The sequence below is a fragment of the Cervus elaphus genome, chromosome 20 (assembly GCF_910594005.1).
Source record: "Cervus elaphus chromosome 20, mCerEla1.1, whole genome shotgun sequence".
Classification (NCBI taxonomy): Eukaryota; Metazoa; Chordata; class Mammalia; order Artiodactyla; family Cervidae; genus Cervus; species Cervus elaphus.
Window position 1 is genome coordinate 31,550,188 of NC_057834.1, and position 16,174 is coordinate 31,566,361.

Here is a 16,174-nt window from a genome sequence, read left to right on the forward strand (position 1 = left end):
ATGAATCTATGTGCAAAAGGGAAAACGACCTTCAGACATAGAAAACGTCCATAGGGCTACCCAAGGGGAAAGGCAGCGGACGGACGAAGTTGGAGGCGGATCAAGAGAGAGCAACTAGTATACCTACAGGAGATAAGCAACAAAGCTTTCCTCCGTAGCATGAGATCTGTATTCGTATCTCGCCTCAACCTACACTGGAAAATCACCTGGAAAAGAACAGGGGACTGAATCACTGTGCCGTGCACCTGAGACTAACCCGGGAAAGGAAATCAGGTCTACTGGCGTTGGAAGAAGCAGAAAAAGGAAGAGCCCAAGGGTTGGGGTTGGGGTTGGGGGGAGACGGGCCAGTGGGACAAAGGCAGAGGCGGGTTCCTTGACAAGAGTAGGATTTGGGATGGCTCATGGAGGAACCGGGCGCGCGCGTGGGCGGGAGGGGGGCAGTGGAGATGGGGGAGGTGGGGAGCAGGGGTGGGGGTGGGTGGGATGGGTGCGTTTGGGGGAGCAGGGGGATGGTGAGGGTGCAGGCTGAGGTGGTGTTACTGGCGGAGCAGGGCTGATGCTGAGGTGAGGCGGGCAAGAGGGTTTCAGGGGAGGGGGTGGTGTGTGAGGTGGTGAGGGCGTTGCTGTTGGAAACCGATCTGGGCCCAGGGCCGGGAGCGTGTGGACTTCTGAGGAACTCCTCCTGCAAGCTGATGCTCCAGGGACCCTCCAGGGAAAAGGGAGGTATCCTTGCCAGATGTGGCAACTTCCTTGCTCCTGGCTGTGCAAACGGAGGGTGATTGATTCTCGGAGTGTGGCGAGAGTGAGCCAGGGAGCTTGGAGACAGACGTTGGGAAAGGTGAAGAGGTGGGGCCGGCGGCTGCCAGAGGTGGGGTGTGCCTTCCAGCGCAATCCGTGAGCCACCGGCTGGGTCCGCGTGAGGAAGCCAGCAACCACAAGGGAGGTGTCTGGGCACACGGGCGGCTGAGCCCGCAGGGCTTGGGGCCACAGCGGCTTGGCAGCAGGGCCGTGTGTGGGGGCGGGAGGGGTCGTGGGCAGCTGCGTGGGAGAGGCAGCGGGCGGCAGGTAGCAGCCAGCGGTTGCAGGAGCGCTCCCTTGAGCGCCTTGGAGCGGGCAGACCTAGCTCGGCTCTGGGACTGCAGTGCGGGACCAAAAGGGGACGCTGGGGTTGCATGGGCCGGGAATCGAACCCGGGCCTCCCGCGTGGCAGGCGAGAATTCTACCACTGAACCACCCATGCACCGGTGGCCGCCGCCGCCCGACGCCGCCCCAGAGGCGCTGGCCAACACCCGCCCGTCACTGCTCACCGCTCGCCCAGTGGGCATCTGTCTGCTCCATCCGAGCAGGAGACGACGGGCGGCCGACCTCAAAGCCAGGGTCCGGGCACGTGCAGGACCCCAGGGCGCGGCGCTCTCGGAGGGACCCCGGGGCGGCGGGCCGCCGGCCCACTCGGCCGGTCCCGCGCCTTCTGCGCCGACCACGGCCGCCGCGACGCTGTCGGTGTCGCCCGAGGGGGCCAGGAGCCGACGCCGTCTGCGTGGGCAGGCGCTGCGTGGTCGCCGCGGCCGCGCGCCGACGTTCCTCTCAGCGACCTGCCGGGTCCCGACCCAAAACCCCTCTGGCGGGCTGGCTTTCCGGCAGGGGCGGGATGGAGCGTGCCATTGCGGGCGGGGGCCGGGACCCCGGGCTCGGCCTGTGCTGGGTGCTCGCGAGCGCGGGAGCGCGACTCCCCGGGGCGCCCCCGCCGCCGCCCCGAGCGGCGCTCAGGCCCCAGGACCCAAAGGCGTTGTGAGCCTGGCTCCTGCGCTCTGGCCGACGGCGCTCGCGGGCGCTCCGCTCTGACAGGGTGGGTGGTGGTGGTGGTGAGGAGGGGCCCTTGGGCAGAGCGGCTCCTGGCTCGGGGACTGCCGGCTGAGGCAGGGAGCACGCCAGGCCGCGCTTGGCTCCGGCCCGGGCGGCGGCTTCCCCCCCCTCCCCCCGGGAACGGGCGCGGTGGCGCCGAGGGCCGGGGCGCGGGCTGGGCGCCTGTGGCTGGGCTGGACGGGCACGCAGGGCTTCCGCTCCCACCCCAGCCGAGCGCCCTTCCCGGGACGGGTTCGTGCACGGAAGGCCGGTGTTCGCCGGCCCGCAGCAAGGGTGCGTGGCGCGCGTCCCGGGCGGGAGGCAGGCAGGTGTGGCCCGGCCGAGGCCGCAAGGCGGAGAAGCGTGGAGGGCACGCAGCAGCCCCCTGGCGGGCAAGGCGGGGGGGGGGGGGGGCTCGGCCGCCTGGGTGTGGCTGGGTGGCGCAGGCGGGCCGGCGGCGCGGGCGCGGACGACAGGGTGCCGGCCGGAGGGGGAGCGGCCGGGGGCGGACGTGGAAGCAAGGCTGCGAGAGCGAGTTGGCCGTTCAGCAGGCAGAAGTCGCGGCGCCCGCGAAGCGAGGAGGGCTCGCCACCCGGCGCGGGGCCGCGTGCGTCGGCGCCGACGGGGGTGGGGCGGGGTGGGGCCTTGCGAGTGGGAGGGTGGGCGAGGGTGCGCGAGGCGCAGGCGGGGAGGCCGGAAAAGCAGCAGCTGCAGCCGCAGACACCTGGGGAGGAAAGCTGCGCTGAGAAGGACTGAAGGTTCCTGGTGGCGGGGGGCGGGCGTGTGTGGAGAAAGGCTGTGGCGCGGGGAGGACGGGTGCGTTTGTCCGGCGGGCCAAAAGGCTGGCTTGTCAGGAGTGGGATTCGAACCCACGCCTCCAGGGGAGACTGCGACCTGAACGCAGCGCCTTAGACCGCTCGGCCATCCTGACGGCGGGCCTGGGCGGGCGCGTGGCCGCTCGCCTGGCTGAGACCCGACGCGGCGCGAGCCCCGGCGCCCGTGGCGGGCCGCGCGGTGCGCCGCGCCAGGCAGGCAGGCGGCCGTCTGGCGTGGGTGAGCGACGGGGCCGGCCGAGGCGCCTGGCTGCGCCGCCGGTCGCGCCCCGGACCCAGCCCGGCCCTTGGCGGGCCGTCCCCTCCTCACCCGCGCCCCTCCTCGCCAGACGCGGGCCGGCGCGCGCCCACCGTGTCCTCGCAGCCTCGCTTGCCTTCTCGGACCCCCTTCTCCCGGCGGAATGGCCGCGTTGGAGGCAAGAGGCGGCGCGCACGAGGAGTGTCCAGTGCCCCGGGGGGTCCGGGTCCGTGTCGGGGTCGCGGGCCGCCTCTGTGACCGAGGCGGTTGGTTTGGTGGGCGGTCGGGTCGGGGCCCGTGCTGGGCACGGGGGAGGCGTGGGCAGGCAGCCCGAGAGCCCGAGAGGGGCCGGGCGGCAGGGCGGTCGCCGCCGTCCTCGTTAGTATAGTGGTGAGTATCCCCGCCTGTCACGCGGGAGACCGGGGTTCGATTCCCCGACGGGGAGGCAACACAGCCTTTTTGGTGGCCGCGGTGGCTCTCTGTCCTGCCGCCTGGCCCCCAAGGGCCCTTCGTCTCCTCCGTCCGCCTTTGGACCAGGCGCCTGGCCACCGCCGACCGCCTCTACCGGTGCAGCCCTCCAGCCTGAGCCCTCTGTCGTCGCCGGGCGCTCGGTCGCCACGGCGGAGCGACGGCCTCCTTGGCCACCCCCACGGCCTTGCCCGACAATAGCCGGATCTTGCGGCCCGCCCGCCCACAGGGGCTGCCTCAGTGGGCTCCTAGGCTCGCGACCGGCGCGGCGCGGCAGAGCGCCGTGACGCCTGCAGGCGGCTGGCTCCCGTGTCCCCCTGTCGTCGTGGGAAGTGGCCTCGCCCAGCGCACGGTGGAGAAGGGCTTTGGCCAGCTGGCTGCTGGAAGCCGCGTGCCCCGCGTTGCCCCCCGGGGGTGAGGGCGGAGGCGTTCGCGGGCCGCGGCGGGGAGCGAACGGCCGGGGGGCCGCAAGGCCGCGGGAGCGCCGCCCCGGGGCGGTGGGGCCGGTGGACCCCGGCCGCTGCGTAGAGCTGGCGCGGATGGGGTTGCTGGTGGGCTGCTGGTGGCGCCGGCGGCGGCGCAGAGCCTCCCGCTGACGGGGCGTCGGGGCAGGGATGCGGCGGCGGCGGCGGCGAGAGTGTGCTGGGGCGAGCCCGGGGCCGGCGTCTGGCGGCGGCCCGGGCTGAGCAGCGTTGGTGGTATAGTGGTGAGCATAGCTGCCTTCCAAACAGTTGACCCGGGTTCGATTCCCGGCCAACGCAGCGGGCCGACCTTTTGCTGAGCTCCGCCGCCCTCCCGGCAGGGGCGTTCGGGGCAGAGAGAGCTGGGAGCAGGGAGCCAGGCAGCTGGCGCGCGGCTTTTGGCGTGTGTGCGAGAAGCCGGTGGCGCGCGCAGTGTTTTGAGGCTGCTGAGAGCAAGACGGCCCGCCAGGGCAGGCGGACAGACAGGGCCGGCGGGCGGCTGGACTTGCCTTGCCAAGGCCGAGTGTGGGCACCACGGTGGCGCGGGCGGGCGGGCGGCCCGGAGGCGCTGGGTTCGGCAGGAGCAGGCGAGGGCCGAACCCCGACGCTCCCTGGTGGTCTAGTGGTTAGGATTCGGCGCTCTCACCGCCGCGGCCCGGGTTCGATTCCCGGTCAGGGAAGCCTTTCTTCTTCCCCTCCGCCCGCCACCTGCCGATCTCCTCGCCGGCGACCCCACCACCCTTTTAGCCTACGCTTGCTCAGCGCTGCCACAGAGGCCCCGGGACCCTGCACCTCCAGCCCAAGCACGATTCAGGCCAGCCCCGCCGTGCCCCGGGGCAAACCTTTTGGCCGCAGTGGCCACCTCGCGCCGCTTCCACCACGACCCGCCTGAGGCCTCCCAGCCCCAGCCCCCGCCCCCTCCCTCCTGAGGGGCGGCGGCTGCTGCCCCTGGTGGCGGCCGCCATGCTCCTGGGCTTGTGCTGGTTCTCCTGCTGTCAGTGGTGGTGGGGAGGAGGTGGGGCCGGACAGGGCGGGTGGGGGTAGGGGTCGGGGCGTGGGCTGTGGTGGTCGCCAGCGCGGGCCGGCAGCGGCCGCGGCGGTGGCCACAGCCGAAGACGAGCGAGGGGGATCTGCCTCTGGGAGTGGGGCCAGTGGCCACGGACACGCCTGCCTCCCCATGCCCCGCGTGCCAGCCACCTCTCTGGGCGGCTGGGCCATTGAGTGCCAGGTCCCGGGCTGGCTGTGACTCCCGTGCGCCGCTGGTGACTCCAAGAGGGTGCTGGTCCTGAGTGGGCTCTGGGAGGCGGACCACGGCGCCCGGGAGGCGTCGGTATCGATGGGTTCAGTCGCTGCAGCAGCCCAGGCTTCCCTGGCCATCACCAACTCCCGCAGCTTGCTCAAACTCAGGTCCAGCGAGTCGGCGATGCCATCCAACCATCTCACCTTCTGGCGTGGCGTGTCGTCCCCGTCTCCTCCTGCCTTCCGTCGAGGTCTTTTCCAGGGAGTCAGTCCTTTGCGTCAGGTGGCCAGAGGACTGAATGAAGTGTCAGCTTCAGCCTCAGGGCTTCCCATGAATATTCAGGACTGATTTCCTCTAGGATTGACTGGTTGGATCTCCTGGCAGTCCAAGGGACTCTCAAGAGTCTTCTCCAACACCGCAGTTCAAAAGCATCGATTCTTCAGCGCTCAGCTTTCTTTATGCTCCAACTCTCACATCTGTCCGTGACTGCTGGACAGACCGTGGCTTTCACGAGATGGACCCTCGTGGCAGAGTCATGTCTCTGCTTTTCGACATACTGTCTAGCTTGGTCAGAGCTTTTCTCCCAAGAGGCGGACGTCTTTTAATTTCATGGCCGCGGCCACCGGCTGCAGTGATTTGGGGGAGCCCCCCCCACCTCAGTGACGTCTCTCCCGGTGTCCATTGTTTCCCCATCTGTTTGCCATGAAGTGATGGGACCGGATGCCACGAGCTTAGTTTTCTGAATGTTGAGTTTGAAGCCAACTTTGTCATTTTCCTCTTTCACTTTCATCAAGAGGCTCTTGACTTCTTCTTCGCTCTCCCCGAGGCAAAGGGGTGAAGACGAATGTGGGCCTGTGCTGCGAGTCACAGCACCGCGCGGGGGAAGTGAGGGAGCACACAGATCCCGGCGGGGCGGGCCGGCCGGGAAAACGCAGCCAACCAGCCGGGAGGTGGCAGATGCGCCCCAGGCAGTGATGCCGGCCAGGGTGGACACGCCGACCAACATGGTGTTTCCCTTGCCTGAGCACAGCTCTCAATCCTACCGGAGTGAGGCAAGGTTTCCCAGATGTCCCTCCCCGACAACGAACCAAAGGGGGGCACCTGGGTGCACACGCAGACACGCAGACACACACACACACACACACACACACAGCGCCCTGTTCCACGCACCCCTGCCCTAGATATGACATCTCCTACTTTGCCATTCTCTCCAATCTGTCTGTCCAGGATCAACTCCATCCCTCTCCACAGACTGTCATCGTCGTCCCCAGGAACTCTCGCCGGGGGTCATCGCCACCCACAATCTCCCCTTAGCCCAATCTTGAGCCCGTCTGTAACCCCAAAGGGTTTCACGACTGTTGAAGGACTGTGTCCTTTGGGGGGTGGGGTGGGGGAGTGGACGGCCGACGAAGGGCACCATCCTGCGGCGAGGGCGGCACGCTCGGGGGCGACGGGACAAAGCTGAGTCCCCTGGGCAAAAGGAGAACCTGTGGCCTGACGCGTGCTAGCCGTCGCCGCAGGAGGTTTCCTCGACGCCCCTGCCGGGGCCGTGGGCGTCAGCGTGCGTGGGTGAGAGTGCGGGACGAAGCTGCCTGGGGCCATGGCTGGTGGGTGCCCCACGAGGATCAGGGACCGGGGCAGAGCCATCGCAGGGAGAGGGGGCGGCAGCGAGCAGGGTGCGGGGAGGCAGGCCCAGGGGTGCTTGGGCGTGGCGTCTGCGTGGAGGGCCGGCGGGAAGGGGGAGGCATGGGACTCGCGGGGACCTGGCCGAAAGATGGGCCGGCCACTCGAGCAGGGCCTCTGCAGAAGCATGGAGGCGGTGGCGACGCCGTGCCAGGCACCCGTGTGAGGCTGGGACAGGTCTGCGGTCGGGGTGGGCGGGTGGCAGGGGTGGGTCTGCGGAGCTGGAGGCAGGCCCGCACTGGTGAACGCCAGGGCAGGGCAGGGCGTGTGAGGGATGGCCCGGGGCTGCAGGGGGACGGTGGCGGGTAGATGGGGCCGAGCCTGGGGTCTGGCGGGAGAGGCAGAGGGCAGGCGGTGACCCTGAGGGGGCTGTGGCGTGAGGGAGGTGGTGGGAGAGCACGCCGTGTGGGCGGGCTGGCGCGCGGTGCGGCAGGTTGCTCAGGCTCGGCGGTGGGCTGGGGCTCCGGGCGCTGGCTAGGACGCTGGCAAGCGAGCCACAGAAACGGAGTGCCAGACGGGGGCCAGACCCGGTCGGAACAGGGTGGGCCCACCGTCCCGCCCCAGAGACCCAAGTCCCCACTCACCAGGACCAGATGTCCAGTCTCGGGTGTGCCATTGCTGGGGGCTCAGGGTGGGATGGTGGGTGGTGGTTGGCAGCGGGGATGCCTGGGGTTTCATGAGGACCAAAGAGAGCTCCCATCTGACCGAGCACACCCCGTCCTGGGTGCACACCCGCAGAGAACAAACCTCGGAGAGGTCTAAAGGTCCATACTCGCCGTGCACACTGCAGCACTATTTGCCATAGCCACGACACGGAAGAAACCCCAGTGCCCGTCCTCGAACGGCGGGCCCAAGAAGATGTGGCATAGATGTCCCAAGGAACGATCACTCGGTCCTAAAGAGAAAAGGAAAGGATTGCCATTTGTCACAAGCAATGATGGACCTAGAGACTCTTAGACTTGGTGAAGAATGTCAGACCGAGTTGGACAAAAGCATGTGGAACGTGTAAAAGAATACAAAACGAACCTATTTGCCGAAGAGAGACCGGCTCACGCAGAAAACCGCCTTGGTGTAAGGCAGGCGGAAGGGCAGCGGTGGAGGGATGACTCTGGAGCTGCAACGAACAGATACGCAGGACCGCCTATGATGGGAGACGCACCAAGGTTGTCCAGTTCAACACAGGCAATAAGAGTCAGTACCCTGTAATAACCTCAAGTGGAAAAGAGTCTGAAAACATACATGAAATCTGAAATCTGTACCTGGGAAACAGAATCACGTTGCAGTCCATCGGAAAGGAGCCCAATGTTGGAAATCCACTCTACTTCCACAACAACCGCTGCTATGACTTTGGAGTAAGCTTTCAAAAGGACACTGAATACCATAGGTAACTGAGTAAGCGGGAGACAGGCGAGCGGGGTCCATATCCGTGAAAGGCTCAACTCTTCATTCAGAAAGGCACATGCAAACCCCACGGTCGTGGCAGCACCGTTTGCCGTAGCCAAGACGGGGAGAAACCCCTAGTGCCCATCCCCAGCGGCTCACCCACGAAGATGCGCTGTCAGAGACACGGAGAGAACAGGATGTCACTGAGCCGTCCACAAGAGTCACATAGTGTCACTGGCAGCAACAGCGGCCGGAGCTGCAGAATATGACCCTTGGTGAGGGGAGTCGAACAGACAAGGTCACAGATGGGTGGAATCGAAAGTGGTGTACAAATTCATCCCTGTGCCAAGCAGCGACAGCCCCCGAGACACAGGAAAGCCGCTTCGGGCTTCCCAAGGGCAAAGTCAGGGACGGAGGGATGAATGAAGAGCCGGGCTCAACGGATATACCGTACTCGTGCTGAGTAGAAAGGAGACGACCAGCAAAGACACACCGGATACCACAGGGAATAGGATGCAATCGCCTGTCACCCCCTGTAATGGAAAGCGATCTGAAAACATCATCCTACACACACAGGACGGACTCACGACGCTGTCCAGCGGAAACGGACAGCAGGGTGTAGACCAGCTACACTTCCAGAACAACATCTACTGCTCCCTGGAAGTCAATCAGTCGAGGATCAGTCCAGCAATAGGAAAAAGAAGAGCTTACGCTGTGATCCAGCAAACCCAATCCCGGGTACCCATCGGGAAAAGACATCACCCCTGCTGGGAGGAGATGCAGGCATCCCCCAGGGTCATCGCAGCCCTCTGTGCCAGAGCCGAGACATGGGGGACGCCCAAGTGCCCGGCGGCACGTGGCCGGCACGAGAAGAAGAGGTATATGTGTACCGTGGAATATGACGCAGCCGTCAAGGAGGAGCGGCCATCGCCACGGGCCGCGACGCTGGACGGACCCACAGAAGGGTCCACTGAGTGAGGTGAGTCGGGTGCAGAGGGACAAAGCTCTGTGGACTCTGCCAACGAATGCAAATGAATCTATGTGCAAAAGGGAAAACGACCTTCAGACATAGAAAACGTCCATAGGGCTACCCAAGGGGAAAGGCAGCGGACGGACGAAGTTGGAGGCGGATCAAGAGAGAGCAACTAGTATACCTACAGGAGATAAGCAACAAAGCTTTCCTCCGTAGCATGAGATCTGTATTCGTATCTCGCCTCAACCTACACTGGAAAATCACCTGGAAAAGAACAGGGGACTGAATCACTGTGCCGTGCACCTGAGACTAACCCGGGAAAGGAAATCAGTTCTACTGGCGTTGGAAGAAGCAGAAAAAGGAAGAGCCCAAGGGTTGGGGTTGGGGTTGGGGGGAGACGGGCCAGTGGGACAAAGGCAGAGGCGGGTTCCTTGACAAGAGTAGGATTTGGGATGGCTCATGGAGGAACCGGGGCGCGCGCGTGGGCGGGAGGGGGGCAGTGGAGATGGGGGAGGTGGGGAGCAGGGGTGGGGGTGGGTGGGATGGGTGCGTTTGGGGGAGCAGGGGGATGGTGAGGGTGCAGGCTGAGGTGGTGTTACTGGCGGAGCAGGGCTGATGCTGAGGTGAGGCGGGCAAGAGGGTTTCAGGGGAGGGGGTGGTGTGTGAGGTGGTGAGGGCGTTGCTGTTGGAAACCGATCTGGGCCCAGGGCCGGGAGCGTGTGGACTTCTGAGGAACTCCTCCTGCAAGCTGATGCTCCAGGGACCCTCCAGGGAAAAGGGAGGTATCCTTGCCAGATGTGGCAACTTCCTTGCTCCTGGCTGTGCAAACGGAGGGTGATTGATTCTCGGAGTGTGGCGAGAGTGAGCCAGGGAGCTTGGAGACAGACGTTGGGAAAGGTGAAGAGGTGGGGCCGGCGGCTGCCAGAGGTGGGGTGTGCCTTCCAGCGCAATCCGTGAGCCACCGGCTGGGTCCGCGTGAGGAAGCCAGCAACCACAAGGGAGGTGTCTGGGCACACGGGCGGCTGAGCCCGCAGGGCTTGGGGCCACAGCGGCTTGGCAGCAGGGCCGTGTGTGGGGGCGGGAGGGGTCGTGGGCAGCTGCGTGGGAGAGGCAGCGGGCGGCAGGTAGCAGCCAGCGGTTGCAGGAGCGCTCCCTTGAGCGCCTTGGAGCGGGCAGACCTAGCTCGGCTCTGGGACTGCAGTGCGGGACCAAAAGGGGACGCTGGGGTTGCATGGGCCGGGAATCGAACCCGGGCCTCCCGCGTGGCAGGCGAGAATTCTACCACTGAACCACCCATGCACCGGTGGCCGCCGCCGCCCGACGCCGCCCCAGAGGCGCTGGCCAACACCCGCCCGTCACTGCTCACCGCTCGCCCAGTGGGCATCTGTCTGCTCCATCCGAGCAGGAGACGACGGGCGGCCGACCTCAAAGCCAGGGTCCGGGCACGTGCAGGACCCCAGGGCGCGGCGCTCTCGGAGGGACCCCGGGGCGGCGGGCCGCCGGCCCACTCGGCCGGTCCCGCGCCTTCTGCGCCGACCACGGCCGCCGCGACGCTGTCGGTGTCGCCCGAGGGGGCCAGGAGCCGACGCCGTCTGCGTGGGCAGGCGCTGCGTGGTCGCCGCGGCCGCGCGCCGACGTTCCTCTCAGCGACCTGCCGGGTCCCGACCCAAAACCCCTCTGGCGGGCTGGCTTTCCGGCAGGGGCGGGATGGAGCGTGCCATTGCGGGCGGGGGCCGGGACCCCGGGCTCGGCCTGTGCTGGGTGCTCGCGAGCGCGGGAGCGCGACTCCCCGGGGCGCCCCCGCCGCCGCCCCGAGCGGCGCTCAGGCCCCAGGACCCAAAGGCGTTGTGAGCCTGGCTCCTGCGCTCTGGCCGACGGCGCTCGCGGGCGCTCCGCTCTGACAGGGTGGGTGGTGGTGGTGGTGAGGAGGGGCCCTTGGGCAGAGCGGCTCCTGGCTCGGGGACTGCCGGCTGAGGCAGGGAGCACGCCAGGCCGCGCTTGGCTCCGGCCCGGGCGGCGGCTTCCCCCCCCTCCCCCCGGGAACGGGCGCGGTGGCGCCGAGGGCCGGGGCGCGGGCTGGGCGCCTGTGGCTGGGCTGGACGGGCACGCAGGGCTTCCGCTCCCACCCCAGCCGAGCGCCCTTCCCGGGACGGGTTCGTGCACGGAAGGCCGGTGTTCGCCGGCCCGCAGCAAGGGTGCGTGGCGCGCGTCCCGGGCGGGAGGCAGGCAGGTGTGGCCCGGCCGAGGCCGCAAGGCGGAGAAGCGTGGAGGGCACGCAGCAGCCCCCTGGCGGGCAAGGCGGGGGGGGGGGCTCGGCCGCCTGGGTGTGGCTGGGTGGCGCAGGCGGGCCGGCGGCGCGGGCGCGGACGACAGGGTGCCGGCCGGAGGGGGAGCGGCCGGGGGCGGACGTGGAAGCAAGGCTGCGAGAGCGAGTTGGCCGTTCAGCAGGCAGAAGTCGCGGCGCCCGCGAAGCGAGGAGGGCTCGCCACCCGGCGCGGGGCCGCGTGCGTCGGCGCCGACGGGGGTGGGGCGGGGTGGGGCCTTGCGAGTGGGAGGGTGGGCGAGGGTGCGCGAGGCGCAGGCGGGGAGGCCGGAAAAGCAGCAGCTGCAGCCGCAGACACCTGGGGAGGAAAGCTGCGCTGAGAAGGACTGAAGGTTCCTGGTGGCGGGGGGCGGGCGTGTGTGGAGAAAGGCTGTGGCGCGGGGAGGACGGGTGCGTTTGTCCGGCGGGCCAAAAGGCTGGCTTGTCAGGAGTGGGATTCGAACCCACGCCTCCAGGGGAGACTGCGACCTGAACGCAGCGCCTTAGACCGCTCGGCCATCCTGACGGCGGGCCTGGGCGGGCGCGTGGCCGCTCGCCTGGCTGAGACCCGACGCGGCGCGAGCCCCGGCGCCCGTGGCGGGCCGCGCGGTGCGCCGCGCCAGGCAGGCAGGCGGCCGTCTGGCGTGGGTGAGCGACGGGGCCGGCCGAGGCGCCTGGCTGCGCCGCCGGTCGCGCCCCGGACCCAGCCCGGCCCTTGGCGGGCCGTCCCCTCCTCACCCGCGCCCCTCCTCGCCAGACGCGGGCCGGCGCGCGCCCACCGTGTCCTCGCAGCCTCGCTTGCCTTCTCGGACCCCCTTCTCCCGGCGGAATGGCCGCGTTGGAGGCAAGAGGCGGCGCGCACGAGGAGTGTCCAGTGCCCCGGGGGGTCCGGGTCCGTGTCGGGGTCGCGGGCCGCCTCTGTGACCGAGGCGGTTGGTTTGGTGGGCGGTCGGGTCGGGGCCCGTGCTGGGCACGGGGGAGGCGTGGGCAGGCAGCCCGAGAGCCCGAGAGGGGCCGGGCGGCAGGGCGGTCGCCGCCGTCCTCGTTAGTATAGTGGTGAGTATCCCCGCCTGTCACGCGGGAGACCGGGGTTCGATTCCCCGACGGGGAGGCAACACAGCCTTTTTGGTGGCCGCGGTGGCTCTCTGTCCTGCCGCCTGGCCCCCAAGGGCCCTTCGTCTCCTCCGTCCGCCTTTGGACCAGGCGCCTGGCCACCGCCGACCGCCTCTACCGGTGCAGCCCTCCAGCCTGAGCCCTCTGTCGTCGCCGGGCGCTCGGTCGCCACGGCGGAGCGACGGCCTCCTTGGCCACCCCACGGCCTTGCCCGACCATAGCCGGATCTTGCGGCCCGCCCGCCCACAGGGGCTGCCTCAGTGGGCTCCTAGGCTCGCGACCGGCGCGGCGCGGCAGAGCGCCGTGACGCCTGCAGGCGGCTGGCTCCCGTGTCCCCCTGTCGTCGTGGGAAGTGGCCTCGCCCAGCGCACGGTGGAGAAGGGCTTTGGCCAGCTGGCTGCTGGAAGCCGCGTGCCCCGCGTTGCCCCCCGGGGGTGAGGGCGGAGGCGTTCGCGGGCCGCGGCGGGGAGCGAACGGCCGGGGGGCCGCAAGGCCGCGGGATCGCCGCCCCGGGGCGGTGGGGCCGGTGGACCCCGGCCGCTGCGTAGAGCTGGCGCGGATGGGGTTGCTGGTGGGCTGCTGGTGGCGCCGGCGGCGGCGCAGAGCCTCCCGCTGACGGGGCGTCGGGGCAGGGATGCGGCGGCGGCGGCGGCGAGAGTGTGCTGGGGCGAGCCCGGGGCCGGCGTCTGGCGGCGGCCCGGGCTGAGCAGCGTTGGTGGTATAGTGGTGAGCATAGCTGCCTTCCAAGCAGTTGACCCGGGTTCGATTCCCGGCCAACGCAGCGGGCCGACCTTTTGCTGAGCTCCGCCGCCCTCCCGGCAGGGGCGTTCGGGGCAGAGAGAGCTGGGAGCAGGGAGCCAGGCAGCTGGCGCGCGGCTTTTGGCGTGTGTGCGAGAAGCCGGTGGCGCGCGCAGTGTTTTGAGGCTGCTGAGAGCAAGACGGCCCGCCAGGGCAGGCGGACAGACAGGGCCGGCGGGCGGCTGGACTTGCCTTGCCAAGGCCGAGTGTGGGCACCACGGTGGCGCGGGCGGGCGGGCGGCCCGGAGGCGCTGGGTTCGGCAGGAGCAGGCGAGGGCCGAACCCCGACGCTCCCTGGTGGTCTAGTGGTTAGGATTCGGCGCTCTCACCGCCGCGGCCCGGGTTCGATTCCCGGTCAGGGAAGCCTTTCTTCTTCCCCTTCGCCCGCCACCTGCCGATCTCCTCGCCGGCGACCCCACCACCCTTTTAGCCTACGCTTGCTCAGCGCTGCCACAGAGGCCCCGGGACCCTGCACCTCCAGCCCAAGCACGATTCAGGCCAGCCCCGCCGTGCCCCGGGGCAAACCTTTTGGCCGCAGTGGCCACCTCGCGCCGCTTCCACCACGACCCGCCTGAGGCCTCCCAGCCCCAGCCCCCGCCCCCTCCCTCCTGAGGGGCGGCGGCTGCTGCCCCTGGTGGCGGCCGCGATGCTCCTGGGCTTGTGCTGGTTCTCCTGCTGTCAGTGGTGGTGGGGAGGAGGTGGGGCCGGACAGGGCGGGTGGGGGTAGGGGTCGGGGCGTGGGCTGTGGTGGTCGCCAGCGCGGGCCGGCAGCGGCCGCGGCGGTGGCCACAGCCGAAGACGAGCGAGGGGGATCTGCCTCTGGGAGTGGGGCCAGTGGCCACGGACACGCCTGCCTCCCCATGCCCCGCGTGCCAGCCACCTCTCTGGGCGGCTGGGCCATTGAGTGCCAGGTCCCGGGCTGGCTGTGACTCCCGTGCGCCGCTGGTGACTCCAAGAGGGTGCTGGTCCTGAGTGGGCTCTGGGAGGCGGACCACGGCGCCCGGGAGGCGTCGGTATCGATGGGTTCAGTCGCTGCAGCAGCCCAGGCTTCCCTGGCCATCACCAACTCCCGCAGCTTGCTCAAACTCAGGTCCAGCGAGTCGGCGATGCCATCCAACCATCTCACCTTCTGGCGTGGCGTGTCGTCCCCGTCTCCTCCTGCCTTCCGTCGAGGTCTTTCCCAGGGAGTCAGTCCTTTGCGTCAGGTGGCCAGAGGACTGAATGAAGTGTCAGCTTCAGCCTCAGGGCTTCCCATGAATATTCAGGACTGATTTCCTCTAGGATTGACTGGTTGGATCTCCTGGCAGTCCAAGGGACTCTCAAGAGTCTTCTCCAACACCGCAGTTCAAAAGCATCGATTCTTCAGCGCTCAGCTTTCTTTATGCTCCAACTCTCACATCTGTCCGTGACTGCTGGACAGACCGTGGCTTTCACGAGATGGACCCTCGTGGCAGAGTCATGTCTCTGCTTTTCGACATACTGTCTAGCTTGGTCAGAGCTTTTCTCCCAAGAGGCGGACGTCTTTTAATTTCATGGCCGCGGCCACCGGCTGCAGTGATTTGGGGGAGCCCCCCCCACCTCAGTGACGTCTCTCCCGGTGTCCATTGTTTCCCCATCTGTTTGCCATGAAGTGATGGGACCGGATGCCACGAGCTTAGTTTTCTGAATGTTGAGTTTGAAGCCAACTTTGTCATTTTCCTCTTTCACTTTCATCAAGAGGCTCTTGACTTCTTCTTCGCTCTCCCCGAGGCAAAGGGGTGAAGACGAATGTGGGCCTGTGCTGCGAGTCACAGCACCGCGCGGGGGAAGTGAGGGAGCACACAGATCCCGGCGGGGCGGGCCGGCCGGGAAAACGCAGCCAACCAGCCGGGAGGTGGCAGATGCGCCCCAGGCAGTGATGCCGGCCAGGGTGGACACGCCGACCAACATGGTGTTTCCCTTGCCTGAGCACAGCTCTCAATCCTACCGGAGTGAGGCAAGGTTTCCCAGATGTCCCTCCCCGACAACGAACCAAAGGGGGGCACCTGGGTGCACACGCAGACACGCAGACACACACACACACACACACACAGCGCCCTGTTCCACGCACCCCTGCCCTAGATATGACATCTCCTACTTTGCCATTCTCTCCAATCTGTCTGTCCAGGATCAACTCCATCCCTCTCCACAGACTGTCATCGTCGTCCCCAGGAACTCTCGCCGGGGGTCATCGCCACCCACAATCTCCCCTTAGCCCAATCTTGAGCCCGTCTGTAACCCCAAAGGGTTTCACGACTGTTGAAGGACTGTGTCCTTTGGGGGGTGGGGTGGGGGAGTGGACGGCCGACGAAGGGCACCATCCTGCGGCGAGGGCGGCACGCTCGGGGGCGACGGGACAAAGCTGAGTCCCCTGGGCAAAAGGAGAACCTGTGGCCTGACGCGTGCTAGCCGTCGCCGCAGGAGGTTTCCTCGACGCCCCTGCCGGGGCCGTGGGCGTCAGCGTGCGTGGGTGAGAGTGCGGGACGAAGCTGCCTGGGGCCATGGCTGGTGGGTGCCCCACGAGGATCAGGGACCGGGGCAGAGCCATCGCAGGGAGAGGGGGCGGCAGCGAGCAGGGTGCGGGGAGGCAGGCCCAGGGGTGCTTGGGCGTGGCGTCTGCGTGGAGGGCCGGCGGGAAGGGGGAGGCATGGGACTCGCGGGGACCTGGCCGAAAGATGGGCCGGCCACTCGAGCAGGGCCTCTGCAGAAGCATGGAGGCGGTGGCGACGCCGTGCCAGGCACCCGTGTGAGGCTGGGACAGGTCTGCGGTCGGGGTGGGCGGGTGGCAGGGGTGGGTCTGCGGAGCTGGAGGCAGGCCCGCA

The 16,174-nt window shown here is 68.1% G+C and overlaps 10 non-coding genes across 10 annotated transcripts; 6 read left to right on the forward strand and 4 right to left on the reverse strand.

Annotated features, from left to right (window-relative positions):
• Positions 1-1,169: 1,169 nt before the first annotated feature.
• On the reverse strand, positions 1,170-1,240 carry TRNAG-GCC. The gene has a single exon. It is a non-coding gene; the product is annotated as a tRNA-Gly (tRNA).
• A 1,450-nt stretch (positions 1,241-2,690) lies between these two features.
• Positions 2,691-2,773, reverse strand: TRNAL-CAG. The gene has a single exon. It is a non-coding gene; the product is annotated as a tRNA-Leu (tRNA).
• Positions 2,774-3,286: 513 nt separating this feature from the next.
• Positions 3,287-3,358, forward strand: TRNAD-GUC. Its single transcript has one exon. It is a non-coding gene; the product is annotated as a tRNA-Asp (tRNA).
• A 712-nt stretch (positions 3,359-4,070) lies between these two features.
• Positions 4,071-4,142, forward strand: TRNAG-UCC. The gene has a single exon. It is a non-coding gene; the product is annotated as a tRNA-Gly (tRNA).
• A 308-nt stretch (positions 4,143-4,450) lies between these two features.
• TRNAE-CUC lies at positions 4,451-4,522 on the forward strand. Its single transcript has one exon. It is a non-coding gene; the product is annotated as a tRNA-Glu (tRNA).
• Positions 4,523-10,349: 5,827 nt separating this feature from the next.
• Positions 10,350-10,420, reverse strand: TRNAG-GCC. Its single transcript has one exon. It is a non-coding gene; the product is annotated as a tRNA-Gly (tRNA).
• A 1,446-nt stretch (positions 10,421-11,866) lies between these two features.
• TRNAL-CAG lies at positions 11,867-11,949 on the reverse strand. Its single transcript has one exon. It is a non-coding gene; the product is annotated as a tRNA-Leu (tRNA).
• Positions 11,950-12,462: 513 nt separating this feature from the next.
• TRNAD-GUC lies at positions 12,463-12,534 on the forward strand. Its single transcript has one exon. It is a non-coding gene; the product is annotated as a tRNA-Asp (tRNA).
• A 711-nt stretch (positions 12,535-13,245) lies between these two features.
• Positions 13,246-13,317, forward strand: TRNAG-UCC. Its single transcript has one exon. It is a non-coding gene; the product is annotated as a tRNA-Gly (tRNA).
• A 308-nt stretch (positions 13,318-13,625) lies between these two features.
• On the forward strand, positions 13,626-13,697 carry TRNAE-CUC. Its single transcript has one exon. It is a non-coding gene; the product is annotated as a tRNA-Glu (tRNA).
• The last annotated feature ends 2,477 nt before the right edge of the window (positions 13,698-16,174 follow it).